The sequence below is a fragment of the Acinonyx jubatus genome, chromosome A2, assembly GCF_027475565.1.
Source record: "Acinonyx jubatus isolate Ajub_Pintada_27869175 chromosome A2, VMU_Ajub_asm_v1.0, whole genome shotgun sequence".
Taxonomy (NCBI): domain Eukaryota; kingdom Metazoa; phylum Chordata; class Mammalia; order Carnivora; family Felidae; genus Acinonyx; species Acinonyx jubatus.
This window is the reverse complement of record NC_069383.1, coordinates 114,382,181-114,400,948: the sequence shown is the minus strand read 5'-3', so window position 1 is coordinate 114,400,948 and position 18,768 is coordinate 114,382,181. Positions and strand designations below refer to the sequence as shown.

Below are 18,768 nucleotides of genomic sequence, written 5' to 3'. Positions count from 1 at the left end.
TCACAGTTTACAAAGAGTACATATCAGAAATATTGTGTCATTAATATATTTTTTAAGAGGAAAAATGAAGGAGAACAAAATAAGGAAAGAAAGGAGGGAGAGGGAGGAAGAGAGACAAGGGAGGTAAAAGGGCAGAGGGAGGGTTAGGGAGGAAGTGAGGGAGGGGAGGAAGCAGGGGTGAGGAAGCAGGCTGCAGAAACCCCTTGCAGCCCCCTCCCTCTGCACCCGCCAAGATCTCTCCAGCCCCATCAGCCCGCCAAGATCTCTCCAGCCCCATCAGCCCGCCAAGATCTCTCCAGCCCCATCAGCCCGGGGCAGACAAGCTGAAATCCCAGGGCTCTGCTGTGTTCTCTCCCATTAAGATGTCAACTCCACTCCTGGCTCCCTCCTGCCCCTAGCCCTGGCCTCCTGCAGAGGCCTTTATTCCTCTTATCAGAGAAGACAAGAAAGGACCACATGGCTGGCCCCACGCCTGGCCCACTGATTGCAAATTGTTTCTGAAGGAGTGTTTAGCAATGGGTTTTCCCTCTCCCAGGACTATTCTAGGAATGTCAATAGCTTCTATTTGGAATAAAAATGCTGAATCCATTTTTCTCATAAATACCGATATTGTGATTAGCTGCCATTCTGATGGCAGATAATGAAAGTAGAGCATGCATTTGCTGCTTCTAGATCTCCTAAGATAGAGATGTGTGGGTGCCACAGGCCCTGTTGGGGCATCTGCTCCGTGCCAGGCTCTGAGTCCACACACTGTTTCCACCTCTCCTGGGCAGTCGTGGCTGTGTCTACATGACAGAGGAGTAAACTGTGACCCGCTGACGTCATCCACCTACAGAATCCTAGAACGGGGGCTCCCTGGGTGGCTTAGTCAGGTCAGCATCCAACTCTTGACTTGGGCTCAGGTCATGATCTCATGGTTTATGAGTTCAAGCCCCATGTTGGGCTCTGCATTGACAGTGCAGAGCCTGCTTGAGATTTTCTCTTTCTCTCCTTCTCCCTCTCTCTCTCTCAAAATAAATAAATAAACTTAAAAAAAATACTTAAAAAAAACCCAACAACGAAGACCTAGAATGAACTGAGGACTTCTCTCTCCAAGATCAGGATTTGCATGTCTACACCCCAGCTGCCCATTACTCTTGGAAAGCAGAAATTCCAGAAGACAAATGGACTCAGGGTAGTGCTCACCCCTATCAGGCATCATCAGCCCACCCCTTCCCCAGTGGAGAGACACAGCGTATGACCCATAACCCTGGACCTGACCTTTCCTAGGGAGTCTGGCTGACCTCCCACTCAGTCACCCGCATCTCTGCCTGGGCACTTCCCCACGACCCCTAGAAGACTGCTCCGCCAAATGCTCACTAGTCCAGAGGTGCCAGGAACTTAGCACCCTTGGAGCAGGTGCTCCCTCGACCAACGGCTGGCAGGAGTTGGTATGTAGATACCCCAGTGCCCTCTCCTTTCAGGAGGGGTGATTCTGAGGCTCATGTGCTACACCCTCTCCTAGAGGTTCCCCCTGGAATTGAGCGCCAGTTGCCCACAGGCTGACAGGCTGGATCACGCACTCCATACCGGCCGCCTTCCTTTCCCAATCCACATCCCACTTCCCTACTGTGTTCCCCGTGCCTCCCAAACAGACCACTTGCACTCAAGTCTGTCTCGGGGTGGGCCTCTGGGGGAACCCAATCAAAGAGCACCTTGGAAGCAACGATCCAGATACACTCCAACAAAAACTTCAGTCACCAGCACTAAATCTCCCAGAAGGAACTTCCTAAGACTCAGGTCTGGTCACTTCCTTCAAGGCTCCCTAAGTTAAGTTCAACTTTTTTGTTTTTGGCTTTGGTTTTGTTTTTGATTGAGGTACAATTGCCATATAGCATTACATTAGCTTCAGGTACAATGTAATGATTTGATATACGTGCTTATTGTGAAACGATCACCATAATTGATCTAGTTAACATCTGTCACTACACGTAGTTACGAACTTTTTTCTTTGATGAGGATGTTTAAAATTTACTTTCTTAGCAACTTGCAAATATGCGTTACAATACTATGAACTATAGTCACCAGGCTGTGCACTTCACCCCCGTGACCTAGTTACTTGCTAACTGGAAGTTTACTTTTAGACTCCCTTCACCCACCTGCACTCTCCACCCCTGGCAACCACGGGTTCAAACTCCTTAAGGTGGTATTTGGACGTTTAGAGGTTTTGCCTGTTTGGCAACCCTTGTCTCTGGTCTGGTTGCAATCCCTCAATTTGGGGAGTGGGGAATTACTTCTCCAAACTTAGTCCAAACAGAAATCGGATAGATAGCACCCTTGACAAGATCATGGCTAAGAGTGTATGGATTTGAATCCTGTCTGGTGATGTGAGCAAGTACTTCACGGAGCCTCTATTCTTTAGGTGTGTTCTTTACGTGATAGGCAACAAGGAGAGAACCTCGCACATAGGTCTTGTGTGGATTAGATGAGCTCATACACGCACAGGGTTCAGTACAGTGCCTGGCACATGGTTCAGGTGGATTGTTTCCGCTGAGGCTCCATGAAGATGGGATACCTATGACTCAGGCTTAGAGCCCTAAAGAGCATCAAACACCTCTGACCGTAGTGGCTGGCTCAGGAATGGGCCCAAGCTAGTTAAAGGAATGTCAACTCCAGGAAGTTTCTGGGGATGCTGGGAAAAAGAGGGTTTTTCCTGATGAGAAAATGGAGATGTTTGTCTGGAGCTGTTGGGAGCCATACTGTCAACACATGGGAGACAGGCTGCCAGCCCTGAGAAAGGAGGACTAAGAAAGGGAAAGGAGAGACGGAGAGACAGAAAGATAAATACAGACAGAGAAACAGAGAGACAGAGAGACAGAATAGAACCAGCTACACCAACTGGATATACCCTTGACATTTTGGCTGTGCAAGCCAGTAAATTCCATTTGGTATTTTGGGTGGTTTGAGCTCAGATTCCATCTCCTGCAACCAAGAGAATTTGGAATGGAAGCTTGCTCAAGAACTAAATAGAATGAGCCAGACAGCCATTTAAGATTTTAAAGCCAATGACTTCTTTTATCTTTAGCTGCGCAAAAATTATATCAAACAAAATCCTAAGTAGAAGCCCAGATAATAAAAGTGGATCTGTTCTGGTTGAATCAGACATGTGGGTCCTTGAGATCCCCACTCCCCAACCACCACTCACATGTTACTGACCCGCAGAGGCACCTGCACAGGAAGGTCCAGGGACCAACAGGACCTCAAACCACTGCCCAGTCCCAGCTGAGGAGTCAGGAAACTCATGGGCACACAAAAGCTTCAGAGGCACTACACTGTGGCAGAATCTCCCTTCATGTCAGATGTCTACCACTGGGGGGTTGGAGGGGCTCCAGGTAGTATCTGGGTATGGCATTAAACACCCACAAACATGGAAAGTGACTTCCTCTTCAATTCACTCCCAATCTTTCTGTTCACATCAAAAGGAAATGTTAACACTAAAGAAGGTGTGCTCTTGGGCAAATCACCTCCTGTGACTTGCCCAAGGTCACACATTCAGAGCCATAAATGGAATCCAGGTGAGCCCCTGGGCTTCTGAAGTTTCAGCCATTCACATGCCACATTGATTTTTTTTTTTCAACATTCACACCCCAGTTTAGGAATTTTGCCACATCTGGGCAGTACTCAGATCTCTCTTTAAAGCAACTCTCCTTTAAACAACAGTAAATTTATCGAAAAGGAAACATTTCACCACTGCAAATGGAAAGCTAATATTCCTTGCCAAAATAGAAAGCAACTAAAAATAATTACAATAACAATAATAAGCAAAGAGCAATGCTATTAAATTCTACATTGCAGGAGGGAGTCTAAAGCTGGCTCTTTGTTAAAAAGAGAGATTAGCAAGTATTGGCAAGGTGTTAAAGGCATGGTGGCACTAATCTGAAACTTTCTTTTTGATGTGACAGCCAGGAGCCAGGCTGAAGGAAGCCAAGGAGATAAATCCACCCGTCGTCTTTGCCACCCCTCCCCAGTTAAGGCTGGAATCTAAAACTTTTTGGTTTTTAACAAATATAAATAAAGGAGATTGTATAGAATGCAGCATGGACAAAAATCACATCAAATGGTTAAATATTTTGATGGGGTGAGGAGCATAGCTGTCAGATGAAGGAATTAATTAGCCCTTGAACCTTCTGAGTCAAAGACGTTGGTGCACACCCTCCATTTGGCACCAGGGGTTTGGAAGCAGAGCCCTGCACACATCATCTTCAGCCTCCCCAAGGCTCGGTGGGGAACTTTGACACGAGTCCATTTCAAGGGTTCCTTCTTTCCTGTCAAAAGAGGAAGATCTGGGTTCTTTCCACCAAGGATCAAGAGCTCTTAAGTGGGCTACCAAACTTACATACCTACCAAACTTAAACACCTATGACCAGTAATCCCATTCCAGAGACTGGAAAGACAAATCTGCAAGTGAGTCTTGGCTTAAAAATATGTGGCATTTTGGGGTGCCTGGGTGGCTCAGTCAGTTAAGCGCCCGACTTCAGCTCAGGTCATGATCTCGCGGTTCGTGAGTACGAGCCCCATGTGGGGCTCTGTGCTGACAGCTCAGAGCCTGGAGCCTGCTTTGGATTCTATGTCTCCCTCTCTCTCTCTGCCCCTCCCTTGCCTGCACCCTTTTGAGGGGCTCTCTCTCTCTCTCTCTGACAAATAAATGAACATTAAAAAATTTTTAAAAATATGTGGCATTTTATCAGCAAATAAAAGAAGACCACCAACCAGAAATGCATTCACATGTGCACATAAGGGCATATATAAAATATTCCCAGGAGCAGTATCTATAATTGCTCCAAATGGAAAACAATGTAAGTCTTCATAATAGGAAAATACATAAAGAAATCATAGCATAGTCATATAATGGAATATTACATGGCCCTGATAAAGAATAAATTAATTCCTGCACCCAATAGAATGGATGAATCTTACAGACATGACACTGAGTGAAAAAAGCCAGACACATAAGAAAACAATTCTACTTATATGAAGTTCAAGATCAGAACTAATTCATGATGCTAGAAGTCAGAAGAGTCGTTCCTTCTTCGGGTGATGTATTGAGTGGGAATCTCTGGAAAGCTCAAAATGCTCTATCTTGCACATGAAGGTGTGCACATGTAAAATTTCACTGAGCCGTCCACACAAGGTGAGTACTTTCTGTACACGTAATTTTTTAAAAAAATTTTCATTGCAGTTTAGTTATCTATAATATTATGCTGATGTGTACAACATAGTGATTATGTACATTACGAAGCGCTCGCCCTAAGTGTAATTACAATCCATCACTACACGAAGTTGTTACAATTTTATTGACACTTTAAGGCGAATATGTTATACCTCAATTTGAAAACTGTATATAGGCTGCTGGCTGAGCCAACAGGTAAGGTGGGTTGGCTGCTATGGGTGAGGGAGTGAGGCTGGGAAGATCAGGCTGCTGGTGGCTTTGGTCACCAGTTCTGGGCAAGAATGGAATCAGAGAGGCACTCAAGGGAATGGCAGTGGGGGAACGACTCTCCCTCCTTTCTCTTAGAAGTGCCCATTTCTCACAGACGCTTATCTCAAAAGCTGCCCAAAGATGCCATGATTTTTAAGGCCACAAAAGCCCTCTCCTGGGGCTGCCACTGCACAAACTGCTACCTTGGCTGGGCACGAGATACTTGGTAGTCATGACTTACTGACCCCAGACCACCAGCCAAGGAGCAGGGACACAGCAGCGAGTTTGAGCAGCTTGCCTGAGATCGTCCGACTGGGAAGGGGTGATCTGGTTTTTAGCCCTTTTGTAACTAACTCTAGAGCTCACACCTGCATCACATATGAATGCTCTATAGATATATAGAGTCTGTCCCCCCAAATTCCTTACATAGATGTGATGAGAGGATGTGAGGTGGATGACATAGGTGTTGTGACACAGTGTGAGGCTACTATTTGACCTTTGGATGATTCCTCGGGGGGGGGGGGGAGGGGATTATCTGCCTCCCAAGTGTCATTGACCCTGGGTAATTGACCCAGAGGAAAGCAAAAGCAAAACCATGGTCCAGGGGACAACTGTATGCAGCCTGAATACACGAGGGAACTGGCCCAAGCCAGAAGGGCAAGGGCTGATCTGCTGGCATCCAAGCTGAAGCCTGCCGACCAAAGAAGGGTCCATCAGGAAAGGAGGATAAGGGAACAGCATTCCTGGCAGCCAGAATGTCATATGTAAAGGTCCAGAGGTGGGAACCTTTTGAGGGGCACTGAAACTAGCCCTATGGCTGAATGTAGGTAATGAGTGTGGAAGGAATCCGAGAGTCCTGGGAGACGATATGAGTCAACAAATACTGAGCCCCTATTGCATGGGGGGCTCCAAGGGACAATGGTCCCTGAATCCACCAAAGGGAGAGTGTAAGTACCTAACGGGAGGCAGGAATAAGACCCATGTGGGGATTTGAGGAAGAAGAAATCACAAACAGCTGGGCCAAAATTCACCAGGCTTCCTGGAGGAATTTGAGACTTATTTCAGCTCTCGACTAGGATCTTGTGGACTGGGAGGCGAAAGCAAGGAGATTGCTCATGAATGGCACCTGAATAATGAAAGTATGTCGAGCATTTGCCAGGCATCAGAGCATTATCTGGCTTTTTCCTAGCAATGTTGTCAGGTAGATGCCATTATGAGTCTCATCTTACAGATGAGGAAACTGAGGCCCAGAAAGTGAGGTCACTTGTCCACGGTCTGCTTAGCTGCAAAGCCCGCACATCATCCACAGTGGAGGGAGGTTTACTGGGCCACTTCCTCAGGCACAGGCTCAGGCCCCGCTGAGCACAGGCTGCTCTCCGCCCATGCCCATTCGGGGAGTTGCTTCTTTGGAAGTGGCGTTCTGTTGAAGAGTTCGAGCACAGATCCTAGCACAGTATGACATACACAAATATTTGAACATTCTGCAGCCAGGCAGCTGTCAGGGAGCTGCCCCAGCGTGACTCACGGACAGGATAACAAAATGATCTTATGTCCTATTATCCCCCGTGAGGTTTATTGTGGCTTTTCGAGTGATTACACACATTACAGCTGCGGCTTTCTTGCTAATGCGGGAATTTCTGGCATGGAGGGGGGTGTGGTTAAGATAACAGCATCCCTTCAGGAAACAAAACACCACGAAGTTCTGTTTCCCCACAGTGGATGTTTTCTTAGGTGGAAGGGACGCGTCTCAGATTTACTATAATTTTGGAGAAACTGGAAGAGGGAATTCTGCTGTCCGTGGAGACAGTCTGCTACAAGCAGCAGACAGGGGTTCGGGGTAGGAGGCCTGGGAAAGGCAGTGGGGAGCAGACTTGGACGTCGCCTTCCCCCAAGCCCCTCCCCCAGCAGCCTGGTGACTGGGGATGGCAGAAGGGAAGTGCCATCTTTTTAATTTACAGGTGAGGAAATTGGGGCTCAGAGAGGGAAAGGGACTTGCCCAAGGTGACACAGAGGGTTGGTGACAGCATCCTGACCCCCAGCATCACCTGTGGCCAGATGGGAGGCTCCCTGGGATGGCAGAAACTGCACCCCCCAACCTTTCCATCCCTGCCCCCCCCCAGCCCTGGGGCAAGATTAATGAGCTTGATGGCCCAGAGTGCTGGCTTTGAGGTGACCCAGCTTGAACTGGGATCTCAGCTCTGCTCCTCTCCTGCTGTGTGACTTTGGCCCAGTGACCCTCTGGGCCTCTTGTTTCCCTACATGTCAGTACTTATCATACAGCAAGCGCTGCTCCAGAAACTAGCAGGTAGCCTTTGTCTTTCTCGCTCAGCCATCACACAGCAAGGTGCTGGCAGGCAAGTTACTGCCTCTCTCTGGGCCTTGATTTACCCATTTGTAAAATCAAAGGATTAGACTAGGTAAAGCAAGGGCCAGTTCCAGTCTGAAGCCCTGTAAGTCTGACTTCATGAATTACTTCACGTCAAGGAAGGGCAAGGACTACAGCAATAATATTAACAATGATCGTTTCAATCATTTATTGGGTGTCTACTGTGGGCTGGGATTTCTGCTAGGTGCTAGCCTACCTCCTATCACACCTACACTGCTATAACAGCTCCGTGCTGGTTTCCTGGCTTCCAGTCTTCTCCCCTTCCATCCACCTTGCATACCTGGCCAGTCTCAGCTTTCTTAAACCTTACCTTCCTCTTTTGCTCCAGCACAGTCGCTGGTTCCTCAGTGCCCTCCAAGGTCAAGTCCAATTCTTTAATGTGGTGGTTAAGCCTTCCATGCTCAGGCCATGCCCTCTCTAATGGAATTTCTTATCAACTCTATGGTCTCTTTGTCTGGTCCTCTCCTCTGGTCCTGTGCCTGGTACTCAGAGGTGCTTAATAAACATTCCTTAAATGAATGAACACGTGGGTGTAATGTTTCTCTAAATTAGGCTACTCAAACTTTAGTCATTTGCAAACCACTCATAAGAGTTTTCTGAAATCTGTGCACCGTGTCTATTTTTATTTACTTAAATATTTTTCTTTTTTAGATTAAATAAATGTATCCCAAAAGGAAACTGTACATCATGCTATAACTAGAAGACCAGTATTGCTTGCCAGAAATAGGTCTCCATTAAAAGAAATGCAAGGACAAATGAGCAATGCATTCAGTTCTAACTAGATACTGCTGTCTACCAAGGCTGGAGTCTGAGGGCTTCTCTCTCTCTTAGCTAAAATGGGATTGGTCAGCACTTTGGAGAAGTGTTAAAGACAGATGAGCACCAACCTGAGACTTACCCATGGACAGAAATTGAATGTCACAGGGACACAGAAGAGCATTTGCCCTTCAGGTTATTCTGCTGCAGTGACAATTATCCTAGCTACCACCTGTGGTTGCCAAGCCACACTTTGGGAACACTGCTTAATGGAACCCACCACTGTAGCCCATGGGAGACGCCTGTGAGTTCTCTGGAAGGCTTTAACTGGGGACGTAGGAAGGACATAGAGGTCCTGTATACACCGAACTCAGCCTTATGGCGTAGTGACTCTTACCCAAACCTCAAGGCCCAGGAGACCGTTCTTAGAACTGCACTGAGATAAGAGTTTGTTGTTTGAAACCATCTGCATGGTGGAATAAGGAGCTCCCATCCTTGGAGATGTGCAGATAGATGCTAGACAGTCATGGGGATGGGGGGGGGGGTGGGGGACGGAGCAGGGAATGTCGTGAAGATAATTCAAGCATCAGATGGCAGCCTATGAAACTGACCTGACAGCCAGACTTTGCTTTGGTATGTAGGCAAAACACGTACAGCAATGAAAACAGCGGAGAATTAACTTCTGATCAGGAATCTAAAAAAAAGAGAGACAGTTGCGAGCGAGGTTATCCAGGAGACATGAAGGAAGAAAGGTGGAGGGAAGTGGTGATGATTACTCCTTTATATAGGTAATGTTTCATATTTCTCAATCCAGCTCTTGATTCATCAGGACAATTTTGGCTTTAAGCAACATAAACTGAATTCAAAATTTTAATCATTGACAAAAAAAGGAATTTAATGGGATTTCAAATAACTAAACAGCCTTCAGGCATGGCTAGATTCAGAGACTCAAACATTTTTCATTAGGACTCGGTCCACTCTCCATCTCGCAGCTCTGCCGTGGTCTCTGCTGGCTTCATTTTCAGGTAGGGTCTGACAAAAATGGTGTGACAAAAAAGGCTGCTGGAATCTCCAGGCTTAAGAACTGTGATGGAGATCAAGCTTCTGTTTGACAATAGTTTTAGCAAAACTCAGGGAGAGCTCTCATCGAGCCAGCCTACATCACATGTTCCCTTACCCCCACCACTGAGGTCAGGGTGATGTGCTCTGGCTGTGCTTGGGCCACATATCCACCTCTGGAAGGAGGGAACCCCACTAGCCATAGCAATGTGAATGGAGGAAGAGAAGTTCCCCAAATCAAAACTGAGGTGCTATTACCTGAAGAAGTAGAAATGAATTTCAGGCAAGCAAAAATAGCTTCCATATTTTGCTACCCTCATATCCTTGCTCAAAGCTGTGCCCCACATCTCCATCCAGGCAGCTCCTAATCATCCCCTGACCCTCAGTTCAAATGGCACTTCCTTGAGAAAACCGTCCTCAATCATCCCGAGCTGGCCTGAGATTCCCCTGAAATGTATGCTCCTGGCAGAACTTGTCACTCTGGGTTTATTTGACTACTGGACAGAAGCCTATCTCCCATGCTGGACCAAGACCATCTTGAGGTTTGTCTTGTCTACCACTGTGTCCCCAGAGCCTAAGACTATGCTTGGCGAGTAGAAGGAGCTCAGTAAATACTTATTTGAAGCACCACTGGAGGTTAAAAGCATATGGGAGCTAGTGGCCAGTGAAGAGGGGAGGGATGGATGGAAAATATCAAGGAAGATATAGAGGAAAGTATCAGGATTCCATGCTTGTGAGTGAGTGTGGGGAAAGAACCAGGAGAAGTCAGGGTGGCCTTGGGGAGCACTGTGTTGTGGGACCCCAGGATGGATGACCAGAGTGGGGGCAAGTTAGGGTAGAGGATGGCAAGTTAATCAGGAAATGCCAGCCCTGGGGAAAGAGAGACGATGGTGAAGAGCAGGTCACTCTATGAGTCCTTGAGGGACCCAGAGGGAAGGGCAGCTGTGGCCCCATTCCCAGGAGGCTTTGTGAAAGTGAAGGGGGGGGGGCAATGTCAGGACTTGGCAAAGGGAAGGGAGGGAGTCCTCAGGCATTGGGCTGGGATTGGCTAGGAGAGAGGCTTCTCTGGGACAATCTCTTAAACCTCAAAAACTGGAAGTAGGATGTCTTGGGGGTTCTGCCACCATCCCTTGGGTGTTCTTCCAGGCTGTTTCCCTTTTTAGTCATCTGTTTATCCAACTGTCCTTGCACACACATAGCCACTAGTGTCTCCAAGACCAACTCCTGGTAGCAACCCACCCCTCCCTGCCTACCGCAGGCACGCCCCCAGCCTGACACCAACAGCATTAGTGAGCTCTGGGTCAGAAGTTGTGGTCCCCTCCTAACAGCGCGGGAGGCTGCCCTGGGGGGAGAGCAGAGGAGGGGTAGGAGTCCACCATCACCGCCACCCACAATGGCCGGGCCTTATGACCTACAGAGAGAAGTGGGTGCCAGAGAAAAACAAAAAGGACAGACCAACAGAAGCAGACTGTAAGGCTGGAAAGAGAAAAGCCAAGAGGGAAATACGGGTTGAAAGGGACTGGGAAACAGAGACCAACACAGGCAGGCTGAGGACCCCAGGCCAAGGCAGGGAAGAGGCCAACAGACCTAAAGAGAAGGAGGGAAGGAATGGGAGGAGGAGGAGGGGGAGAAGGGAGCGGGAGGTGGGGGAGCGGGGGGGGGGGGGGGGGAGACGGGAGGGGGTGGAGGTAGGGAGGGAGGAGGGAGAGAAGGAAAGGAGACGGGGAGAAGGAGAGGGGAGAACTGGAAGGCGGGATGGAGAGAGAACGGGGCAGAGGAGGGGAAGGCAGAGAGAGTGGCGACAGCCAGCGGTAGAAGCTGCCGCCGGGTAGGCCGCGGGGCGGCGGCCGCGTGGGGAGCGCGCGGCGCGGGCCGGGGGTAGCGCGGGCGGGGGGCGGGCGGCGGGCGGTGCCCCTCCCCGGGCTGGGCGGGCTCCCGGAGCAGCGCCCCGCCCCCCCCCGCCCGCGCGCGCTCCCGCCCTCCTTCTCTTGCTCCCTCGCTCCCCCGCCCTGCCCCTTCCCCGCGTCCCTCCGCCCGCCCTCGGAAGACCGAGCGAGGTTGCGGGCGAGCCGCGCCGAGCGGAGGAGCCGAGGAGCGGAGGAGCCGGGAGCGCAGCGCGGCCCGAGCCCGGAGCGCACCGGAGCGGCCGAGCTGCCCGCGCGGCGCCCGCTGCGGGCGGCGCAGCCCGGGCCGCAGGTAGGAACGGGCGGCCGGCGTCGGGGCGCGGGGCACAGAGCCCCGGACAGCCCGGGCAGGTCGGGCTGGGCGGGGTGGGGGCCGACACCCAAATGCCAACCCCGGCGCCTCGCCTCACCTCAGGGCCGCGCGGAGGAGCCCGGGACGCCGCTCCGACCGCCGACGTGAGCCCGGGCCATGCCTCTGGGACGCGCGGGGGCAGGGGGACTCGCGCGAGGGGCGCGAGGGGCGCGAGAGTCTCGTGCCCCTTCCCGGTCGTGGGGCCCCTTGGATCCCCTAACTGGCGCTGGATTCCGTTCGAGCCGTCGAAGCGCTGCGTTCATTCCCTAGGGGACGGCGGGACTCCGGGAGTGAATAATACGAAGAGCGTTTGGGGGGCAGTGCGCCACTTTTCCGTGTCGGGGTCAGCTGCGCCGAGGTAGAGCCGTGCGCCTTATTTATTCTCCAAGGGCTCTGGGCGAGCGACTTGGGCATGGGGCACCTCCGTCCCATCCTGGGGCAGCTCAAGCTCTCAAGAGATGTTGGCTAAAAAGCATACTACAGCCTGGGCCGAGCGCACAGGAGCTCGCGCCGCGCTCTCCACTCCTTTCCTCCGAGCAATGTAGGGTGAGGGGAGTCCCCCAGAGGGCTGGAAGACAGTGTCCCCATGTCGCCGCGGAAACTGTTTTCACCTTCTTGTATCCCTCATTTATTCTCTGGGGATGGGTAAAGGGAAACTGCCTGCCACGGTTACCCCAGGGCAATGGCCATAGGGTCTCCATGCTCCGTCCCTTTGTGCCCACCATCCCCACGGGTGGTGCCCACAGATGCCCTGTTCTAGCTTGGCTTGGTCTTCAGATGAGGAACTTAGACCAGGCAGCTCACTACTAAGGCTCTTAGCTAATCTTTTTGCAAAATAGACATGGACCCCAAGGAGAAAATTGGGTTTTAAAAAGCCAAATGATACAGCCCTGTTTCTTCTTCCTGATATGGGTCTGGAGCACTCGCTCCCTCTCCCAGAAACCCCAACCTCATCCCCCATGAACTGGGGTGGAGGGGGAAAGCGCTGAGCAAAATGGCCCCTGAGCTTTGGTGACACCCCCAAAATCCATGGACTTTGGAGTCGACCTTCATTTTTCTGTGACACACAAAGTGGGTTTTTGGCAAGAGAGGAGGTGGTTGGTGAGAGGGGGTGTTGGGTGCTGGATATTGTTCAGATTTTTCTCTCTCTTTGGGAACTTTGGGGAAAATGTATACATAAGGGAGTCTGAAAAGCCTGCCCAACTCCCAAATTCCAGAACAAAGGAGATCAGTGGGAACTACAGGCAACTTGCACCCTCTGTCTGTCTCTCTTTCTCTCTCTCTCTCTCTGGAGCACTCTCTCAGGGAAGGGTTGACCCAGCCTCTGCTCTGGTTCTGGTTGGAGCGGTCTCAGACCCTCCCCCCAGGCAAAGGAGGAAGAGGAGACATTGCCCTTAGAGGTGCAAGTCCTTGGAGGAGTGGGAGGGACTTTCCCCCAGAGCATCCAGGGCAAAATGGCTGAGCCTCTCTTGAGTCTCAGAAATAAATTGTCAGGCAAGCAGCAAACAAAGAAAGCGCTCTCTCTCTCTCCAGCCAAGGGCTGGCTCAGTGGCCAGGGCTTGGAGGACAAACAGTGAGCCCCAGGCAGGGGCACACAGCCGGGCTTGTCTGGCAGAGCATCTGGAGAGTGGGGCGATTCCTAAGAACCACAACAGGAGAGAGGCAGCTGCTGTGGAGAGAAAGCAGGGATCATCTCTCTTGTGTGCAGCCCTTCCAGAGCCTGGAGATTTGGTGAGAAGTGGCCCACCCAAGAGCTGAGAGGGGCATCTGGAGGCCCAGGAGGAAGCACCTCAGAGGGTAAAGACGGAGGAAAGAGCAAGTCCATCAGAGCTAAAAGAAGCACAATTGCTCTGTCTCCCAGATTTCACATGCCTGGAGATCAGGAACTCCAAACGTTGTAATTTGTTTACGCCTGGTCCAGCTTCATAGCAGGCACTCGGCAAGTGTTTTAGAATAAAGCCTGCATGGATGGAAGGCAATGATGGGCCCGGCGTGGACCGACCTGTGATATCTGTCTGTGTCATGGAGCCAGGGAGGCTATGAAACATGGACTCTGAGACCAGAACCAGCCCTGAGTTGGCCTTAAGCTAGGGTGCTGCCATTATCTGGCCAGGTGACCTTGGGTAAGTTCTCATCCCCACTGGAAGCAAAGAATGGAGTACTGAAAGCTTCCAGCGTGCCCGGCCCATAAGGCCTCTAATAACCTTGTGCAGCAGGTAGTATTCTAATCCCCACTGCAGAGGTAAGGAAACTGCAGTACAGAGAAAGGAACTGACTTGCCCAAGGTCACCCAGCTAGGAAGAGGCAGGACAGGGATTTGAACCCTGCTCCTCTGATTTCCTGGCCAACAGTTTGCTCCACGGCTGGGTCTCTGGGCCTCAGTTATCACCTCTATAGAGTGAGGTGGAAGGGTAATGGTGAGGATTTAATGATTGACGGTGAGGCCTCTGGGTCTGCTGTCTGAGCAGTGGCTGCTTCTCTACCTTCCCAGCATATGCTAAGAGCTTAAATAAAACACAAATGTCAGGTGGCTTCTGGCCATCACATAAAGACACTGTTCCTAGGCTTGGCTGTGAGCTCGGCAGCTGAGAAAGAGATGTCCCAAGCCACCTGGAATTCAGAGACGTCTTTTTCCCTCCTCCCTTAGCCTGCATATGCATGACAGGCCCAGTGCCAACCAGTAAGCCTTGCCCGCCACCTCTAGCCCCCTGCATCCCAAGTCCATCCCCTTCGTCCATGGGAGCAGATGGGATGCCCGAGCCCTTCCCTGTCACCTGGCCCCAGGTGTACCCAGCTTCCACCCCAGCAGCCTTGTCCCTCAGCTGCACCTACAATTCCAAACCCAATTAGAGCCCCTCAATTGCCTTGTTCCCTGAAAGGAAACGGAGATGTGAGTGTCAGCTGCCCTGTTTATCCCGCATCGGAACTGCCCCTTCAGTTTCCCTGTGCAGAGTCCCCTGAGCTTCTCTGTGCCCAGAGAACAGTGGACAGAGCACAGTCCCTGCCGTGATGAAAACAACCTTGAATTGACTCCAATTGCAAAGAGCAGCAGGGCCCCTCTGAGCGAGGAGAACAGGAGAACGCCAGCCGGGCCGCTGCTCCATCGCATTCCTTGGCACCAGCTCCTCAAATGGGCCCAGCACTGTGCTTCTTTCTGTCACCTTTTTGCCCCATTCTCTGAAGGTTGCTGGGAGATGGAGGGAGAGAGTGTGGTGGGGGGCAGAGAGGGGCAAACGGCTGGGAGGACAGAGATAGACCCCAAAATAGGGCTTCTCAGGCAATGTGCCTCTGTGAGCTTTGTGAACATCCAGCATCTCTGCTCGGAGCTCACCTGCAGACCTCAGAGCCAGGGGGAAGGGGCGTGAGAGTTAGTGGGAAGCCTAGCTAATAGCGGGGATAAGGGCTGCCTGGCAGAGACGATAGGTGCGAACACAAGCTGTGATATTTCAGCACAGACTTGGATTCAGTCACAAACAGAAAACAAAGCAAAACAACGCACTAAATGTTGTTCCAATGGTAATGTCATCAATAACAATAATAAGTAACAGTTATTGCAAGTCGATGATCTGCCAGGGAACGTGCTGTGTGCTTTACTTACACGATTGCATTTAATTTTCACAAAACCCTGTGGGGTACACGGAATTGTCCCTTTGCAGATGAGGAAACTGAGAAGAAGAGAGCTGAGGGCCCTTGCTGTGGGACTGCTAGGCTAGTAGGTGACCCTGGAGCCCAAGCTCTGCCGTACTGTGCTGACATTCCTGCCACGGAAGAGCCACCCCCCCATCCTCCCCCCAGGGTGGTTCGCTTGGCAAGGACCACACTCCCCATTTAAGGAGCTGCACAGTTAGAAAGCACTTCCCTGCTTTGTTGTCCAAGGATTGAGCTTTGAGCTTTGCTGCAGCTGGGGGAGTGGGGGTGGGGGTCGGTGGTGTTCTTTAGGGGAAGCCGAGGCATGGAGAGAGGAGTTTGTGCCCAAGGTCCCTGAGCTGCTAAGGTGCAGAACTGGGATTCGCACTCAAGTGCCCTGCTTCTTAAATACTTTTTTTTTTTTAACATTTATTTATTATTGAGAGACAGAGCATGAACAGGGGAGGGGCAGAGAGAGAGGGAGACACAGAATCGGAAGCAGGCTCCAGGCTCTGTGCTGTCAGCACAGAGCCTGACACAGGGCTCGAACTCACAGACCGCAAGATCGTGACCTGAGCCGAAGTCGGACGCAAGTGCCCTACTTCTTAACAGCAGATTTCTGACCTAGAGTTCAAATTCATTTAAAGCTGTTTTGAGTGTTGTGCACCCAGCCACCTTTCGCTAACTCTTAGGTATCTCCCAGTTTGTCAGCACCCTCTCACTGCTCTGGAAGCCATTGAGAGTGGCCGACGAAGTCATCAGCTCCGTTTACCGTGATCTGACATGACACGAAAGCGGCATCCAATTTGATGCGAGCTGCCTGCATCGAATGGCCTTCTATTTTTACATTTGTCACAAATTGGAAATTACAAGGAGGCCAGGTCTTGCAGAGGGATTGGCTGTGGCTCCCTGAAAGCCCAGGGTGTGCAGCCAGGTGGAACGGGCCACATTAGGGTACCTGGGACCCTCTTGGATGGGGCCGGATGGGATCCTGGCATGTAGAACAGGCCGGAGAATGCAGGAGTTAGTGGCCGCCTCGGACGGTAACCTGCAGCACTCTGCCCACCTGTCAGCTGCATGGTGTCTGCAGGATCAGCATTGCATGCCAGCTCCCGAGACGACTGAGCCCTGGCCAGAGGGACATTCAAGGTCAAAGACGCCCCGAAAGACACTGACAGCAGGTTGTTTTCATGGCCTTATTGTTTGGTAAGGAGGTTGTGTACATGGAGAGGGCAGCAGCCACGGGAGGTGAACATTTGGTGTCGGTATTGCAGTTTGCTGGAACTGACTGCTGATCGTACGCTGGGTCATCAGAAGAGTACTTTGCAGTTGCAGAAAAATGTTCTTGAAGCTGTTCTGCCTTTTGATCCTGTATGAAGTATTCCAGAGGAAGAAAATATGGTCCTTGATATCCCAGAGAAGAATCCTCTGTCGAACAAAAAGAGACATTTTTTTAAAGCTTGTTTTCTCGTAAAGCCCAAGTCAGAATGACCTTGACTCCAATGAGGTCTCTTTGTACACATGTGAGTACACACACGCTTAATAGGTAGAATTTGATAGTCCGAGTGCTTTTTCCGCTGAAGTTTGCAACAGCCCTAGGAGATCCATGTGAAGATATTATTATTATTACCATTATTGTCTCTGTCCTTTGGATGGGGAAACTGAGGCTCAGCAAGCCCTGAACACACTTATCCCTGACCTCTGGATTCCCAGCTGGTGGTATTCACCTCTAATAAACCCAAGTCCAAATTCACCAGGTTGCCCCTTGAGAAGAAGTCCAGGCAAGCCTAATCTGCAACAGACAGAACACCAAGCAGAGGGGACTGATTGCAGGATAGTGTGGGAAGGCATCACCATGCAGTTTGGGAGAACAGGGCTCTGGCAGCGTTTAAGCCTTAGTTCCAGTTCTGAGCTCTGGCCAGAAGCTAACATGTCCTCAGTTATGCCCAGAGTTTGTGAAGTCTGATGTGTGCTCATTTGGCTAGGGGGCCCCCAGTGGTGGCCAGATTGGGGGGGGGGTGGTGCTGGGTAAGAGGGAATGATTGATTACTCTCAGACACCCGCATGAACACAATCATGCTTCTCTAGATGGATTTGGGTGGAAACAAATAAACCAGGAGCCCCATGAAGTTGTCTAGAAGCATCTCAGGGCCTTGGTAACCAGGAAGCGTGTGGGGAAGTATTCATAGGTGCGCCTTGGGTTGTCTGGGACCTACTGGAGGAGCAGACTGGGTGGTTCTGAGTCGTTCCCAGCCAAGAGGGTAGGAAAGGGGAGGGAGTCCATCACTCATTCTGGCCATTACCTTATACCCTGGAGATTATGAAAAATCACAAGTTCTGGGAGCTTCCTTCTGGGGTTGGGGAGGGGGCAGGGACACCTGACAGTTTGACTCGTCCTCTTGCTGGTGGCCAGCCAGTCCCCAACCACTGAGTATGGAGTGCCCCCTGGGCACCAGTCCTGGGCCATATGAGGTTTGTGAGAAGGATGCTAGGGATTGGTGGGGGGGTAGGTGCTACTGTCCCCATCAGTCAGAGGAGGACCTGGAAGCTGAAGGAGGTGGAGTCACTTACCCTGCTTTGCACAGCAGAGTTTCAACCCAAGCCTTGCTGATGCCGACCCCCCATGTACCTTTTCCTGTTGCCCACTGCCTCTGGAAAGCACCTGAGTGGAGGTCATAGTAGAAGAGACAGGGGCTCTGACTCACTGAGGCAGAGTGTAAGCTATATTAAACAAGCAACCAAAGCCAAAGGCTTCTGTGCCCTTGATTCTGAGGTCCAGCTCCCCTGCTGCGTGAACCCCTTTGCCCCTTTGCTCCCATGTCAGATGTTTTCGGAGCTTGGGATCAAGGTCTCACCCATGATTTTTGTTTTTTAAAGTCGTTTTGGGAACAGGGAAGAAGTTATCATACTGAAGAGTATTATGTGAAGATGGAGTTGAAATGTATACATTTTTAACAGGTTGGTAGCAAATGATCAGATACCGACAAGCCCTGATTTTGAACTCTGACTGTGATCCAGGCACTGAGCTGAGCAATTGACAAGCAGTGTTCTAGGCTCCTCAGTAAGGAAACTGAGGCCCAGGGAGCTCACGTGGTTGCCCAGTCTCGCTTTGCTGACACGCTGCAGAGTTGCGACTCAGATCTGGGTCTGCCGGATCCCTGAGGCTTGGGCTTGCAGTCCGGGCAGGCCTCAAGCCTGCAGGGGACAAAGGGTAGGGTCCTTCACC

The 18,768-nt window shown here is 50.9% G+C and overlaps 1 protein-coding gene across 1 annotated transcript in view; it reads left to right on the top strand.

Annotated features, from left to right (window-relative positions):
- The first annotated feature begins 11,666 nt into the window (after positions 1-11,666).
- The window catches only part of SLC6A1 (solute carrier family 6 member 1), a 43,119-nt gene continuing 36,017 nt past the window's right edge, over positions 11,667-18,768 (top strand). The window contains exon 1 of the mRNA XM_027042643.2: positions 11,667-11,855. The gene's annotated coding sequence lies outside the window, so the exon portion shown is untranslated. The remainder of the gene's footprint in view (positions 11,856-18,768) is intronic.